Genomic DNA, 18184 nt, shown 5'->3' on the forward strand with positions numbered 1-18184 from the left:
TGGCGATGTGCCAATGACAATCCGACTGAGAAAGGCATACGGTGGGACACAAACGGCCTCGATACGGCTCTCGAAACAAGCTGCGAATAAACTGGTGGAGAAGGGTAAAATAAAAGTGGGGTGGTCCGTGTGCCCGATGAAAGCTCCCCCTCGTATGGCCAAGCAAATGGAGAGATGCTTTCAATGCATGGGCTTCGGTCACCAGGCGAAAAACTGCGGTGGTCCTGACAGATCGAAATTGTGCAGGAAGTGCGGGACGGAAGGTCACGTTGCTAGAGACTGCACCAAGCAACCGAGGTGCATGTTGTGCAAGGAGGAGGACGGAAACGACCACGTCACAGGTAGCTTCAAATGTCCGGCGTACAAAAAGGCGATTGCGGGTTCGCAGTAATGGAGGTTACCCAGCTCAACCTCAATCATTGCGACATAGCACAGCAATTGTTGTGGCAGTCAACAACTGAAACTAAATGCGACGTTGCAATGATCGCAGAACCGTACCGAGTTCCTCGCGATAACGGAAAATGGGTGGTGGATAAAGCAGGGATGGCTGCAATACTAGTGATGGGAAGGTACCCCATCCAAGAAGTGGTGGAAAGCTCACAGGAAGGTTTCGTGATCGTCAAAATCAACGGAATCTTCATGTGTAGTTGCTATGCACCCCCAAGATGGTCAGCGGAGCAGTTTCACGAGATGTTGGACGTACTCACGGATAAGGTCAGCGGCCGCAAACCAGTCATCATCGGAGGAGACTTCAACGCCTGGGCTGAGGAGTGGGGAAGCAGATGCACCAACGCCAGGGGGTACAGCCTACTAGAAGCCTTCGCAAAACTAGACGTCACACTTCTGAACGAAGGCACTAGCAGCACCTTTCGAAGGGACGGCCGCGAATCCATCATCGATGTAACTTTCTGCAGTCCATCACTGGCGGCTAATACGAAGTGGAGAGTGTCGGAGGGATACACACACAGCGACCACCAGGCAATCCTGTATAGTGTCGGCCAACGGAATCCCGCAGCGGTACGGAATACAAAAACCTTTGAGCGGAAGTGGAGGACAAAGGTTTTTGACAAGGAGCTTTTCGTCGAAGCACTACGCATAGACAGCAGAACTCTTAATCTGAGCGCCGACGGGCTAACAGGAACATTGGTGAGGGCATGCGATACAGCGATGCCGAGAAGACTGAACCCGACGAATGAACGACGTCCAGCCTACTGGTGGAACGAGACACTCAGCATCCTCCGCGCTAACTGTCTACGAGCCAGAAGAAGAGTCCAGAGGGCACGAACCGATGTAGAGAGAGAGGAGCACCGCGCGTCTTTCCGAGCGACCAGAGCCGCCTTGAAACGAGAGATACGTAGGAGCAAATCGAACTGCTATAGGGAGCTGTGTCGTGACGTCGACGCAAATCCTTGGGGTGAAGCATATCGAATCGTGATGGCGAAATTCCGTAGTTCAACGACTCCCATGGAATTATGTCCGGAAAAACTCGAGGTCATTGTGAATGGACTCTTTCCGCAGCACGACCCACCGACGTGGCCACCCACACTGTACGGTGAGGACGAAGCAGAGAACGCACAAGTCACCAACGAAGAACTCATCGCGGTGGCAAAAGGTCTAAAGTTGAAAAAAGCACCCGGCCCCGACGGAATCCCCAATGTGGCCCTGAAATCGGCGATCCTTGCTTTCCCCGACATGTTCAGGGTGGTGCTGCAGAAATGCCTGGATGACGGTCTCTTCCCTGCGGAATGGAAGATACAAAAGTTGGTGCTGCTCCCGAAACCAGGAAAGCCACCTGGAGATCCAGCGTCGTATAGGCCTATTTGTTTGTTGGATACTTTGGGAAAGCTCTTGGAAAGGGTTATTCTCAACAGACTGGTGAAATGCACGGAGGATGACCACGGATTGTCGAAAATGCAGTTCGGGTTCCGGAAAGGAAAGTCGACAGTGGACGCTATTCGGACAGTTATCGAGAAAGCTCAGGTCTCGCTTAAACAAAAACGAAGAGGCGACCGTTACTGCGCGGTGATTTTGATTGACGTGAAGAACGCCTTCAATAGTGCCAGCTGGGAGGCCATCGCCGAGGCGCTACACAGATTGAAGGTCCCTAGCTACCTGTACAGGATACTGAGGAGTTATTTCCAGAATCGGATCCTGGTATACAACACAGACAGGGGACAGATAGTGAAGAATATCTCGGCGGGAGTTCCACAAGGCTCCATCCTAGGTCCTACGCTTTGGAACACGATGTACGACGGTGTTCTAAGGCTGAAGCTACCCAGAGGTGTGGAGATCGTGGGCTTCGCGGACGACATCGTAACAACGGTAATCGGCGAGACGCTTCAGGAGGTGGAAATGTTGGCGACTGAGGCTGTAGACATGATCGGTAGTTGGATGGACAGCGTAAAGCTCCAGATGGCACATCACAAAACCGAGGTGCTGTTAGTGAGCAATTGTAAGGCAGTGCTGCGGGCAGAGGTATCGGTCGGAGGACATACCATCGTTTCGAAGCGGGCGGTGAAGTACCTCGGAGTCATGATCGACGACCGGCTGAACTTCAACCAGCACGTCGACTATGCATGTGGGAAGGCGTCAAAGGCCATCAACGTGGTGGCGAGGATCATGCCAAATAGCTTTGGCCCAAGCAGCAGCAAGAGGCGTCTCTTGGCAAGTGTATCTTCGTCGATACTGAGGTATGGTGGCCCTGCCTGGTTGGCGGCTCTGGAAACCCACCGAAATCGGAGGAAGCTGAACAGCACATTCCGACTCATGGCCATGCGAGTCGTAAGTGCTTATAGGACCATTTCGACAGAAGCTGTGTGTGTAATCGCCGGAATGATTCCCATCTGCATCACTCTGGCGGAAGATAGCGAGTGCTACAAGCGACGGGAAAGCAGAGGTATCCGGAAATTGATGAGAGCGGAGTCGTTGGACAAATGGCAGTATGAATGGGATACGGCAGAAAATGGTAGATGGACGTACAGGCTGATACCGGTACTTTCGACCTGGTTGAACAGGAAACACGGTGAAGTTAACTTTTACTTGACGCAGTTTCTGTCTGGGCATGGCTGTTTCAGGCAATATCTACACCGGTTCGGGCACGCAGTTTCACCCCTCTGTCCGGACTGTGGAGATATGGAGGAAACACCGGAGCACGTCGTTTTTGTCTGTCCCAGGTTCATCGAAAGGCGCGAGGGGCTGCCTGCACTTCATGTCGAGAATATTGTGGAGGAGATGTGTCGCGACGAGATGATCTGGAATGCCGTGAGCAGTGCAATCACACAAATCATGTCGGAGCTGCAGCGAAGGTGGAGGGCTGACCAAAGTGCTGACAACGTCCGACGGTGAAAGGTGAACAACGGCGACGGCTGTTGCAAGAGATGGTACCTCACGAGAGTAGCTGTGACGGGGTGCGCGTTGTGTTGGAGGGCACCACCTAATCGGCTCTCCGCTGGGAAGAGAAATCCTGCGAGGGTGACTGTGACGGGGCGCGCGTCAAGTTGGAGGGCGCTTCCTAATCGGTGCACGTCTCGACAGGTAAACGGATACTGCCGCGGAGAACAGCAAAAGGCCTACCTGACAACGCCTGATCGTGGCCTGGATGGAGGAACACCGCGAACATTTCGAAGGAACGAGCATCAAGGATGAAGCCACGATCAAAATGGTGAATACCCCACGAGAGTAGCTGTGACGGAGTGCGCGTCAGGTTGGAGGGCACTGCCTAATCGGCGCTCCGTTGGGAAGAGAAATCCTGCGAGGGTGACTGTGACGGGGCGCGCGTCAAGTTGGAGGGCGCTTCCTAATCGGTTCACGTCTCGACAGGTGAGAAACCCCGCGAGGGTGGCTGTGACGGGTTGCGCGTCAAGTTGGAGGGCAATTCCTAATCGGTTCACGTCTCGACGGGTAAATTCAAAATGCCTGCGAAGAGGACATCAGCGCAGTGGAATTAATAACGAATGGAAAGAAAAAAATATTGAGAAAAAGGGAAGGACAACGCTAGTTTGCGTTGAAAACTCGAGAAGTGCATGAGCACAGCCGCCCCCTGAAGTAGTCGCCTAGATGTGGTCCCAGGGGGAATAAGGCAACGAGTAGAGGGCTTGGTTTTTGTGGGTGCGATCCCCACTCGACGTCTGGGTTAACCCTTCCCAGGTAAGGCTGGTAGAGCGTTCCTCACCTCTTTAAAAAAAAAAAAAAAAAAAAAAAAAAAAAAAAGAGTTCTTTGGACCGTTGGGATTTATGAAGCCCATAGTAAGCACGATTTCCGTTGAATATGCGTCTCCAAATTTCATACCTGTTATTATCAAAGAGTCACAAACTCGTAGACCACCGAAACTCTGTTACAATCAACCCTTCTCGCTGGCCTGTATTTAGCCTTAGACGCATTGATCAAAAGCTCAATCAGTCCTGTTTCATGTTACAATCAGATGTACAAGTCCGCTACCGTCGCATGTATTCGACAGATTATATACACGTCGTCGCAACCCCTTTAAGACTCTGAAGATTTCAACAGAACGCCTGAGATTCGCACCACGTTCATCGTTGCCTGAGTGCTGAAGGTGTTTTGGTGCTTGGTGATCACTGTTGGTATAATTCTCACACACTCTCCAATTTATGTTCGATGCTAACGCCAGCCCTTTGAGCCGACGAAACTCTTTCGCATTGATCGCATTGGTTTGGCAAGTCCTCGCCGATGACAATCCACGACTCCATCCGATGAGCTCTTCCGTTAATTGTGGACCATCTGATCAACCTGTTCGATCGTCCATCTCGGGGATGCATAGCAGCTGCATACGAAGACGTTCTTAATTTTGACAATCACGAATCTTTCATATTCATTGGATACAACTTCTTGGAAAAGATATTTCCCTAACGTGGTAATTGCGGCTATTTTAGCTTTATGAGTATTTCCGTTATCTGGAGGTACTTGATACGGCTCTGCTATGATCGCCACATCACATTTGGTTTCCGATGCGGCTTGCTATAGCAACTGTTGTGCCGTGTGGCAGTGGTTGAGATTTATTTATGTTACCACCATTTAGCTGTTGCTGCCAGCGCCCTTCTAAAGACTGAACATTATCTACCTCCACCGTACAGAGCATGCCTTTTGGAGGCTTAGTACACATTTTCGCTAAGTGCCCCTTGCCACCGCATCTTAATCATGAGCCCGATCTATAAGGTTCTAGCTTGGTGGCCATGCATTTAAAACAGCTTACTATTTGCTGAATGGCTCTCAGATGGTACACCGTCCATTCAACTTTTATCTTGCCCGTCTCTAACAGTTTTATCGCTGTTGTTTGTGTGTCTTCGAATGCTTTCCTCAGTCGAATTGTTAAGGAGACATCGCTAAGTTCGAGTAGAGTAGAGAGTAGAGAGTAGAGAGTAGAGAGTAGAGAGTAGAGAGTAGAGAGTAGAGAGTAGAGAGTAGAGAGTAGAGAGTAGAGAGTAGAGAGTAGAGAGTAGAGAGTAGAGAGTAGAGAGTAGAGAGTAGAGAGTAGAGAGTAGAGAGTAGAGAGTAGAGAGTAGAGAGTAGAGAGTAGAGAGTAGAGAGTAGAGAGTAGAGAGTAGAGAGTAGAGAGTAGAGAGTAGAGAGTAGAGAGTAGAGAGTAGAGAGTAGAGAGTAGAGAGTAGAGAGTAGAGAGTAGAGAGTAGAGAGTAGAGAGTAGAGAGTAGAGAGTAGAGAGTAGAGAGTAGAGAGTAGAGAGTAGAGAGTAGAGAGTAGAGAGTAGAGAGTAGAGAGTAGAGAGTAGAGAGTAGAGAGTAGAGAGTAGAGAGTAGAGAGTAGAGAGTAGAGAGTAGAGAGTAGAGAGTAGAGAGTAGAGAGTAGAGAGTAGAGAGTAGAGAGTAGAGAGTAGAGAGTAGAGAGTAGAGAGTAGAGAGTAGAGAGTAGAGAGTAGAGAGTAGAGAGTAGAGAGTAGAGAGTAGAGAGTAGAGAGTAGAGAGTAGAGAGTAGAGAGTAGAGAGTAGAGAGTAGAGAGTAGAGAGTAGAGAGTAGAGAATAGAGAGTAGAGAGTAGAGAGTAGAGAGTAGAGAGTAGAGAATAACATTATATTTATTTTGTCATCAGGTAAAATATTCACCCCAATGACAAAAAATATACTTGCACTATACAAATTAATTTTTAACACTACGAAAACTACATTTATTTTTGTAACGCGAAACATTGAAGTCAAACACATGAGGGTCGGATATACAGGAAAATCTGTGAGTGTAAATTACGACGGCGGATGTTTATGTGAAAGCAACTTAACAACGAAATGCAGTCGATGTTTCTTTGGATCAGATCACCAAAGAAGCTTGCCATTGCAATGTTGCGCCTCGCCTCCAGAAGTTCCAGATGTATAAGTATACACCGGCTTTCATAGTTGGATAAATTGTTGGTGTCATTCCACAGAAATTTTTGAAAGTTTTAGCCGAAGCGACATGATCCTTGAATGTGAGCTTTGAATCACTCAGTATTCCTAATTCCTTGACAGTTGATTCTCGTTTCAAGATAGTGCCCGATAGGGAATAGTTATGATGAATCAATGCACGATGTCTGCCATGCATGTGGTTTAGTTGGCACCAATCGGCGAAAGCTTTCAATTAATCCTGTAGGAAACTAGCATCGCCTGGTTTCCGTATCACTAAATACAGTTTTAGGTCATCAGCGTACGAGAACTTAAGGCTTTTTAGTATATTGTTAACATCGTTCATATACAGGGTTTTCCAACTTTAAATTCCGAAAGTAAATTGAAATAAAACACACTTAGAATTCGAATTTCAATGAAACTTTTATTTCAAATTAAAGTTTTGTTTATGCCATTATGTGTGAAATACAACATCATTCAAATGTCCACATAGGGCTTCCTCGCACACCTTGATCGGGAACAGGTAATTTTCGATGACTTTTCGGCACATATGGGGCGGTATTTCGGTCATAACTTCACGAATGTTGTCTTTCAAATGTTCAAGAGTTTGCGGAGAGTTGGCATAGACACGGTCTTTCGCATAACCCCACAAAAAAGAGTCTAGCGGCATCACCAAAACGCGAAATTATGCGTCCCTCAAATTTCGTTCGCAATATGTCCATGTTCGGTCGTGTTGTGTGGTACGTGGCGCCGTCCTGCTGAAACCACATGTCATCCGTATCCATATCTTCAAATTGTGGCAAAAAAAATCGGGTAAAATGCGGCCATAGCGCTCACCATTCACAGTTACCGTCTCGCCGTCCTCATTTTCAAAGAAATACGGCCCGATGACTCCACCAGACCATAATGCGCACCAAACAGTGACTTTTGGCGGATGCAATGGCCTCTCAACAATCACGTGTTGTTTTTGGGTTTCCACATAGCCACCGAGCTCGAAATGTGCCTCATCACTGAAGAAAATTTGATGCGAAAATTCTGCATTTTGCTGCTGTTGTTCGTTCACCCAATCGACGTATGCCCGACGCATTCCATGGTCACCACGTTCTAATTTTTGTACCAGTTGGACTTTATATGGATGTAGGTGCAAGTCCAAATGCAAAATTCGCCACAATGATGTGTTTGACAAGCCCAATTGCTGAGCACGCCGTGGAATCGAAACATTCGGGTCATCCTCCACACTGGCAGCCACAGCAGCAATATTTTCGGCCGAACGCACATTACGATGATGCACAGGTTTCACAATATCCGCTACGGATCCAGTTTGTTCGAATATACGCACTACATTAGCGATTGTGTGCTCTGTAGGCCGTCCATGACGACCAAAATCCGTCCGTAATGCTCGAAAAACATTTGCCGGTTTTTCGTCATTTTTATAGTATAATTTAACAAAATTAACACGTTGTACGATGCTAAAACGATCCATATTGTAAAATGGCAGACATTCAACTAACGATATGGCGCTTTGGTTGGCAGCTATGTCAAACGGTTGTCAGCGCAGGGCTGTATACTTTCGGAAGCCCGACATGGAAAACCCTTTATAACAGAAACAAAAATTATCCGAGATGGCTACCTTGAGGAACGCCGGATGTCACGGGGAAGGGAAAAGAAACATAGTCTCTTATTTTGACAGACATATTTCAACCAGTTAGATAAGAGGATAGCCAGGCAAGCCGATTGTTCTGAACGCCTAATTTGTCGTATTTAGCCAAAGCAATATCGTGGTTTATTTTATCGAACGCTGCAGAAAGATCCGTATAGATGGTATCTACTTGATGGCCTAGTTCCACTTCGCGGATGATGAACGAAGTAATCTTCACTAAACTGGTAGTCGTCGACCGCTTGGGCAAAACGCTATTCTGGTCCTCCGAGATCCAGTGGGCGGAGTTTAGGTAGGTACCACTCAATGAAGCTATTTCTTGATAATTAGATAGAGCAGATGAGTCTAAAACGCGCCTGCCGGGCAATTTGATTCGCCTGATTTTTTCGTAAAGCAGCGAGAATAGAAATGTAATGGTTATAGACAAACGTGCTAGTCAATGATAGTATCCTACCATGCAAGTTTTACATTTGTAACTTGCTTTAAAAAAATAAAAAAAAATTTCTTTGGATTTTCGATGTGAATTTCTACATCATTTCTATAAGGTTTTTGTTGCTTGAAACCGATTTAGAGGCGATAACTGTGAGTCATATTATTGAGTCGAGTTCCCAGTGGATATCTCAGATGAAGAAAACGGTAAGGAATGATTCAATTCCTTCTCAATTTGATATCTTCCGCATCAGCTTACCATCGGGCAGTACGGCAAAACCTCGATCAGGGCAATTTGCTCGCTTTCGGCCGAATAACATTCTCACGAGAGAAATAGCTTGTATGTGAGGGATGCCAGATGATTTTTTAAATATCTCTGCATGACACGTCTTCAAATGTAATCATAATGAACAAAAATGAGCAAACCATCACGATATTTCTAAATCACATCTAAATCATTTCTGAGGTCATTTCAAAGTATGTGAAAACAATTGTTTATGTGATTCATACATAAACAATTGTTTTCACATACTTTGAAATGACCTCAGTATGTTTTCACAAAATTAAATATCTTCAAAACGAATACATGTCTTCACATCTGGCATCTATATCATGTGCTCAGAGAATGCAGGAAAAAAAGAGTGCGGACAGGAGAATTAATGCACGAATACTGGGAGAACACGCTCACCGGAGAAATGGTTTCTTCTTTTCGCTGGTGGGCATGAAGTGAATAGATTGATGGAATCTCGCATTCATACAAGCTGTTTCTCTGAACTTTATAGTCTTTTAGAGAAACAGCTTATGAGCATATTATACTTCTGCTGAGCCATTTAACACCTCTGATTGGAAAATATAGAATTTAAGCGCCTTTCAAAATAAAATTCGTAGCACTTTTGTTATTCAATATCTAAAATACAGAGGGATTCAAGATGACTGAGGGTAAACTAATCTACGTACTGACGTAGTTGTTACCTTCTTTTTTAAGAGCACGGTCAAGATAAACCCACTTAGGGGGTGCGTATTACACACTTCTCCAATACATTCCTTTTACTACCATTCTTGTGAATAGGGAAGACGAAGGATTCCTTCCAACAGACTGGGAATTCACCGGATAAGAGAGAGCGGTTGCGAGTGGAGAGTAGAGAGTAGAGAGTAGATAGAATAAAGTATAGAGTAGAGCGAGAGAATTCAACTCGGTGAACCCCTTGGCACAACCAAATTTGCCGCATAGGTCGAATTATTTGGTTTCCGAACTTCAATCATCAATACATAAACACGAAAATAGAATCAGGAAAGTAGAGGACTAGAAAAGTGAAAACAATAAATACAAAGAAAAGTATTGTAACTATAGAGGATAGATTTAAAAAGAAATAGAAGAGTTAAAAGGTTTTAAATGAGGAACCCTTTACCCAGCGGAAAAACCCCGATCATTACAATTTTGGAGGCATAGGAGGTCAAATCCGTTATACAACCAAAAACCGTTTTTTTTTCATACCGAATTACCAAGAACCAATTGTAAAATAGTGTAGTTGATATTGTGAAAAAATCAAAATTGTGTAATTGGCGTTTAAACTGAGCGAAGTGTTTTTCAAAATTTAATTACCGTCCGAGTGATTACGAGGGAGGAACCAGTCCACAGGGCAAGGGCCTTATGCCTAGAGGAAATAGAGAGTTAAAAATTAAAGTTAAAGTTGAAAAGCAAGATTGAAGGAAAGAAAAGAAAAAAAAATTGCAAGAGTCTGCTTGAAATCAACAGCAAAACAATTCCAATGATTTAGCGGGAAACATCTGGTACTGGGCTGCTAGTTTGTAAATATAAAACTCCTATTTTTCTTACACTTCGATCCATCGGGAAGGAAAGTCGCCTGAACGTAACATTATAAGAAATTGCAGAGATTTAAATTAACACTTGAAAATGACCTACTAATATTCGTATTTGAAGTGCCGAGCTCTAAACAAACTAAACTTGATTCCTTGAATCTTGACAAAAGTTCAATGTCCCATTTGTATAGTACTAAAATCAATCCGCCCAGAAAATTAAGTTTTCTCATTCCATGGGGAAAATTGAATTATAAATTCTCAGTGGCAGAATATCGCAAGATGATCTCCATTCTAGGATTAGTTCGTACCATTTTATGACCGTTTCGTCTGCACCGTAAACCCCCGTAATAATATCATCAATTGAAAACCAATAAAATTTTAATATCGAAATCATAATCAAATCACGTTTAGCACATAAAGTCGAACCCTGCGGAAACAGAAATTTGCCGTCTCTAGGATGGGACCGCTGGTAGCTGAGCAAGTGACGCGCGGGGCCAGGAATCGAAGCAGTTTCGTGCAAACATGCACCTCTTTTAGTCTAGAGAAAGCGTGGTCGAAATGTCAGATGTCAACGATTCAATTTCGACTTACCGCAGCCCCACAGCACTGACTCCATCACTGCAGTACCGCTGGGTGCATCCGGCGCTGCCAGGTATTGTCGGCCCTTCGACGGGGTCTTTAACCGGTTCCCTGACATCTCTTCGCGAAAACCGGAGAATCTGTTTACGAGCAAATAACCGGGAATGAAAAACGTGCAGCCGTGTCGATCGATTTATTATTATTTCATTTGTTGTGTATTTAGACAATCGCATGAAGCTGCAATTTTCCCCCCGCATCGTTCCGCGGCCACCCAGTGTTGCGGATCCTCGGTCACGTCATTTTACATCGGGAAAGGGGGCTCGGTAATCGATGATTTTGCGCGGACGCTAAAAAGTGTATTTTGCTCGTGATTGATTCATCAGAAGTTAACGGAAAAGTGCAGCGTTTGATGGGTAGGTACTAACTGTTATTTGTGTTGGATGAATTTGAAATCGTTGATTACGTATCTTTGCGCAGTTTCTAGTGGCGGTGGAATGTACTGTCATCAACGTGAGCGGAGTCAGATATCATGCGAAAATGGTTAGCTAAGCATAATTTCCTCAGTAACGCTCATTAATCCGAAGCGCCTGGGATCACGTACTGCCGAGGGCCGCCAGTAATAAAACAATCAATTTTCGCAACAAGCACTGAAGTTGCTCTGCATCATACTCACTCAGATAACCATCTCTTAATGGTATTATTTTATAGCACCAACCAACCACCGTATACTAATTATAACCCCTTCATCCAGCAGGACTTGCCGGCGGTCGTTAAAAGACTTAAAGTCATTCCATTGGCCGAGGTGGGGGAAACGCGAGGACCTCTCGTAGCGTAGAGAGACTAATCATCATCACCATCGTGTGCGTTTTCTCACTTTTATAGGTTGATCGTAGTGGTTTTCACTCCAGAACGTAATCCAAAACTCAATTCCCATAGGCCTGTCGGTGTTTGTTGGCTGGATGAGACTCTTGGGAGCTTAGGTGGTGTAGATTTCGGGTGAAAGAGGGGAGCAAATTCAAACGTTGGCGTGCAGAAGTTGCAAACGCGATAAGGCACGCTCACACTGTTCTCTCCGGGCTTCTGGTTTCACTCCGATTTGAATTTTAATTTACATACCAAAACAGCAAAATTTATAGCACTCCTAGAGATTGCCTGTGGTGATGATGTTGGAACAAAACTCGAGGGAGGGAGTCACACGCTACCCTTCCTTCCCCTTGCAGTTGGTTGAAGGGTGGATTATATGAGTATATTTATCTGGGCTCTTATCCTTGTTATTTGGCATTTTACACGCCTCGAGCCAACCGAAAGTGCGTGCTTTCGTATCTGCTAATTCTTGGAAGCCTTGGAAGTCGAGCCTTTATTAGCACGCACTGAAATTTATGTTCGCGCTTGACGCTGCCCGCCGACGCAGTGAGAAATTGATCATGATTGCCGAAGCCTCAGAAGTCCTGAAAGGATGGGAAATGGTGGAAGTGTTTATCGTGTGTTTTGAGATGCTATGCTCTTAAAAGTAGTACTTACATGGCGGAAAATCATATTTTTCCACAGTTTGGAAATAAATTTTCATTGAAATAAAAGTGACAATTATCTACCGTGAGCGGTGAATCCTGGCGGGTTTTTTTTGACGTAGAACTACGTCTTTCATTAAGGGTGCCAAATCAGAAAACAGGTCACGTTTTTATGAAATAAAGTTAACGTTAATAACTATTTTTGCCGCGAACGGATTTTGGCGGTTCACATACTAAACGAATCGGAAATTCCGTAAGATTTGTTTAATATGCTATACATTAGAATCCCCTGGTTTATAAATGGTTAAAATTCATGAAAACTTGAGGCGTTTACATTTTCCCATACAATTGTTCTGTCCATTTGTGTGCTTTCCCGAACAGACCTGTCAATAACGAGCAACTTATCGACGACCAACGGAGGGGAAATCGTAGGATTCAAAGTTCCCATGAACAAAGAAAAAGTAGAAGAATGAAGGGGAATACTTACCTAGAGTATAAACAGTGGATCTCGCTGAGGCAAACTTTCATTCGGCATCGGGCTGTTGAGCAATCCAGTTCACTTTGCTTTCGCTACGCTTCGATCTAAGATTGGACCCCACCAGTGGTAATCCAACTTGGATATCGTCGTTTGGTTTTTCTGTTCGTTTTACGCGTTATTCGTATCGTGTGATAAATTGTCATAAATTGGACGCTTCGCGTAGAGTATGATGAGCAAGAAGAAGAGGAAGGCAGGCTCGAGCCCTGCAAAAAACGAACGCATTGCCAGGGGCAATAATATTTCGAGGCAAGCGTCATCCAATGACGCACGCGATATTGGTGCAGTGAAAAGCGCTCGCACTGAGGCAAGGCGCAAATTGAGAAGCGTATAGCGCTCATAAACGAACACGAGACTAGCAACACGACTCATACGTGCCACAAACGTAGCGTGGTGGAGCCCATATTCAGTCGCAGTTTGGTGTAAATAACGTGCCACTCGCATACAACGTCTGATTCACACAGATTTGCGCGATATATTTATTTACTAACACAATCACCCAACCAGTACGACCAGCACGAGAAACTGTGGTTTAGCCACAGCGTCACGCGAGTCGTGTCTCACGAGCGCTTCACACTCTCGCGTCATCTGGCCAATTTGCGCCGTTCTATCTGTTTTCATTAGTCACAAAACAGGCGCTATATCGTGGCAGGTTACTCGCGCTATACGCGTCTCAATTTGCGCCTGGCCTGAACCGAGCCTTCGCGAGTGTGACACCGCATCGCACTACAGCGAAGTAGGCGATTTCGGCGCGTCGGTCGAAAATGTAAACGCCGTTACCCAGGCAGCAACCAAAATCAAGCTCCCCCTGCTGGTGGTGAAGGCGGTCGGTCTTGACAAACTCATCAGCGAATTCGCATCGATGGATGTTACAGCAGAGTACAAGCTGTGTGGCATAATTCAGTCTTTTTCCAAGCAGTTAACATTGTTTGTTTTCCGTCATCATAAGGTTGTGCGTCAAAAAAATATTTGGGGAATACCAAGCATCTTGAATGTCTTACTGGAATGTTATAAGTTATTTGGGTTCGCGTGCCAGTTGCAAAAGTGCCTTCAGCTAGGATTGCATTAGCGCTATGAAGCATTGCTACTGTTTTCGAGGTTGTTATTAACAAAAAGAGTTTATTTCGCTTGTTTAGTAACCGAGAAAGTAAATGTCGTTCTGGAATTTTGTATGTGGTTTCGCTTGCCAGTAGCAAAACTTCCTCCACTAAGGGTGATAGCTGCGCTTCTCTCGAGCATGAGAAAGAAATACAACTTTTTTCGAGGCCAGTAATATTTTTCGAGGCCAGTAATATTAACAGAAGCGTTTCTTTTGAGAATAGCGCAAAATGATGAGAAGTGTTTTATATTCCTAGTAGTTTCAAGCCACCAATGTATGACTCTGTATGCATGCTATGGCGAACGCTTGTTTGGCGCTTGATTTACGTTGTACGAACGATGCCTATAGGTGCGATTCCTTTAAGGCAATACTAAATAACATGTAACATGATATTTGATACTTGCAAGTGTTGTCATTGTTGTTGTTCCCATGCGGTGCCAAAGATATATTGATGTAGTTATGAGATGTGGAAAAATTGTGCTGGTGCAACATGTATATAATCGAGTCTAGCCGAGTCTATTTTTTTTTATTAAATCGTTTATTTTTACAGGCACAGTTACATAAGTTCAAAGGAGCCAAACTCCTATCTGTATAGTTACAAGTATACATAAACATTTTTTATTAATTCTAATGTTAATGAGGTAGAGAACCGATTACTCGCGGCTTGCTCGAGTTTAGAAGGGTGACATTTTGTTTCAGGAAAAGGATGGGATATAAGGATATGTTGACAATGTTCACCCTCACATTCGCACTCACATTCATCATACTCAATTCTTAAGCCTATCTTATATCTAACATGTATTTACATTTCACCTTATTCTATTGTTAGTAAGAAGGGATTTGATTTCTCGCGAAGGAAAAGGAAAAGGAGAATATAAGGATATAAGGACAATCACACACGAAGATCGATAGCTTTTAGGAAGACATATATTTGGGACATGTAATCAAGGTCTAACCGAGCCAACACATCTCTCACCGGCATATTGGGCTGTCTTCCTCTGGCCCGAAGAGAGTTTTCTAAATTCGATCTGGCAACAAGATACTCCTCGCACGACCAAACAACGTGTTCGATGTCGTGGTAACCTTGGCCACAAGCACAGATATTGCCATAGGCAAGATTAAAACGAAAGAGTAGCGCGTCTAACGAACAGTGATTGGACATGAGTCGAGAGAAGGTGCGAATAAAGTCCCGACTTAAGTCCAGACTTTTGAACCATGGTTTGAGGCTAACCTTAGGGATAATCGAGTGGAACCACCGACCCAATTCATCTTCGTTCCACTTACGTTGCCAGTTAGCGATGGTATTTTTACGGACTAAAGAATAAAATTCATTGAAAGCGATTTGACGCTGATAAATATCGCCTTCAATTGCACCTACCTTTGCTAATGAGTCAGCCCTCTCATTACCCGGAATTGAGCAATGTGAAGGGACCCAGACAAAGGTAATGACATAACGGCGTCTGGATAAAGCACTCAAAATTTCTCGTATTCTCTCAAGGAAGTACGGCGAGTGCTTTTCCGGCCTCACTGAACGGATAGCTTCGACAGAGCTAAGACTATCCGTTACAATGTAATAGTGTTCAACAGGTCGTGAGGCGACGCTGTCCAGCGCCCAATGTATTGCTGCCAATTCAGCAATATACACAGAGCAAGGATTCTGAAGACTGTGGGAGGTGCTAAAAAATTCGTTGAACACTCCAAATCCTGTGGACTCATTCATAGAGGACCCATCAGTAAAGTACATATTATCACAATTGACACGCCCATACTTTGCATTGAAGATCGTAGGAACGATCCCCGATCGATGATAATCTGGAATTCCATGGATTTTCTCCTTCATGAACAGATCAAAATGTACAGAGGAATTGATGTAGTCAGGAAAACAAACACGGTTGGGAGTATACGAAGAAGGATCAACCTGCATGGAGATGAATTCATGATATGAGCTCATGAATCCTGAATGAAAATTTAGCTCGATAAGCTGCTCAAAATTTCCGATCACCAATGGGTTCATAACCTTACACCGGATGAGGAACCGAAGCGATAATAAATTGAAGCGATCTTTTAGTGGGAGTACGCCTGCCAAAACCTCGAGACTCATGGTATGCGTTGAGGGCATACATCCCAACGCAATACGGAGACAAAGATACTGAATTCGCTCGAGTTTAATGAGGTGTGTTTTGGCAGCTGATTGAAAACAGAAACTGCCATACTCCATCACTGAGAGAATAGTTGTTCGATACAACATTATAAGATCTTCGGGATGGGCTCCCCACCAGGTGCCGGTAATTGTACGGAGAAAGTTTATTCTTTGTTGACATTTTTTACTCAGATACCTAATATGGGCCCCCCAAGTACATTTGGAGTCGAACCAGACCCCAAGATACTTGAATGACATAGCATGAGTGATCGTCCGAGTCTATGTCAATTGCGAAAAAGGCTAAAAAAAAGAAAAGCATTCGAGGTAAATTTTCATTGCCTTGACATGAAATAAATTGCAACTTACGATCAGCTAGTGTATTGTTTTGCGAGGGCAAGAATGAATCATCAATCAATCATCGTCAACAAATTCTACAATGAAAAAACCATTTCAGAGATTATTCTACTAAGCAGTTGTTTCTAAAATTTCACAGCATTATAGAATAATATACGAAGGTATGAATAAGCGACTTATATAGAATAACAGCGTAGTTCTACGTCAACAATGCGGTCGTATCTTGGACACAACCTCCTATAATTTTTTATTGAGAGGAGAGAAGCAGTAGATCTCTCCTAGTCATGTACACAATGGATTTGTCAAATAAAAGTTAGTTAGCTGTTGAACTCGAAACCAGACACAAGTGTTTCATTGGTTATTTTCCCAAAAAGATATTAGCCAGTATCCTCAAATTTCTGCATAACTCAAAAACTAAGCAAATGGGGCCAAATTTGCGATGTGAGGATTTTTGGGAACGAGAAATGTTTCTATGATGGTATGATACCCCTCCCTCCTCTGGAATGGAGAGATATTACAAAAATTTCAACCAAACATGACAATTGAAAACTTTCGGAAAACTCTGAAGGAAAATGGGAAAATTCGGAAAATCCAATTCCCATATGTTCAACAATTACATAGTGACAAGCGTTGTTAATCCATTTGATGTTTGCGCAAACGAAATAGATCTTTGTTCGAAAGTGGAAATGGATTTCAATGTGATAACATGAACTCCTGTATCTTCTTGTATCTATATAAAACGGATCGCCGAATGTGTTGATAAGAGCAAAACTCAAGGAAATAATGGGGTCTTTATTCTATCATATTTTCTGTATCAAACATTTATTCCATGTAACGGAGAAACATGTTAACATGAAACATGTTAAATCTTGAACGAGAATTGTGTCTGAAAATAATCTGAGTTTTGGTAGAAGTACTAGGAATTGTATAGTAAAAGGTAATTTGCAAAGGTCGATTAGAAGAACAATCGATGAACAGTTCTGCGATTGGACCCATGAACGTGAATGTTTGAAGGTATTGATAACAAAAAACGGGACGAAATTTTCCGGGTTAGCTAGTAGATCTATACAGGCAATAGACAGAGCCGATGTGGTTTGGTACATTCATGATTTCAAGAAGTGCAGATGAGATTCGCCTCCAAGGCGTGTAAGGAATATCTGTTAGTGAGAAGGGGTAAGAATCAAGACATAATACGATAAGCGATGTAATTATGAGAATGCGTACATTCAACTACTGAACGAAACTTAATTCCAAAAATAAAATTCATTCCAATACGCAGCGACAGGGAATAACTATTTTTGGGCAACCAGATAAAGTAACCGAATGCACTCTTTTATAATGGTTCGAATTGACTTTCCACGCATAGTATCTTATATCATACACTTTTTAAATCATGATGGCAGAGGTTACACATGGACTACGAAAAAACTAATCTTCTATAATAGATCGAATAGGCGATTTATTTCATGATTATTCGGGCGTAATTTCTATCGTTATTTTCGAGTTACGGCGATGAAGTTTATCAAAAATCAACTGAAAGAACTCCTCTGTAATGATTCTAATTTGGGATATACTCATTAGTTTTTTCGTGCCAAGTTCACTATAGAGTAGTTTTTAAATTACGCCGGTGGATGTTATCGAAAACGGGGACGGACACCTTCACATACTTGTTGACTCGCTAAGTCATTCGAATTTACCTTCGTATCATAAAACTGAAC

This window comes from Toxorhynchites rutilus, chromosome 3 (assembly GCF_029784135.1).
Source record: "Toxorhynchites rutilus septentrionalis strain SRP chromosome 3, ASM2978413v1, whole genome shotgun sequence".
Lineage (NCBI taxonomy): Eukaryota > Metazoa > Arthropoda > Insecta > Diptera > Culicidae > Toxorhynchites > Toxorhynchites rutilus.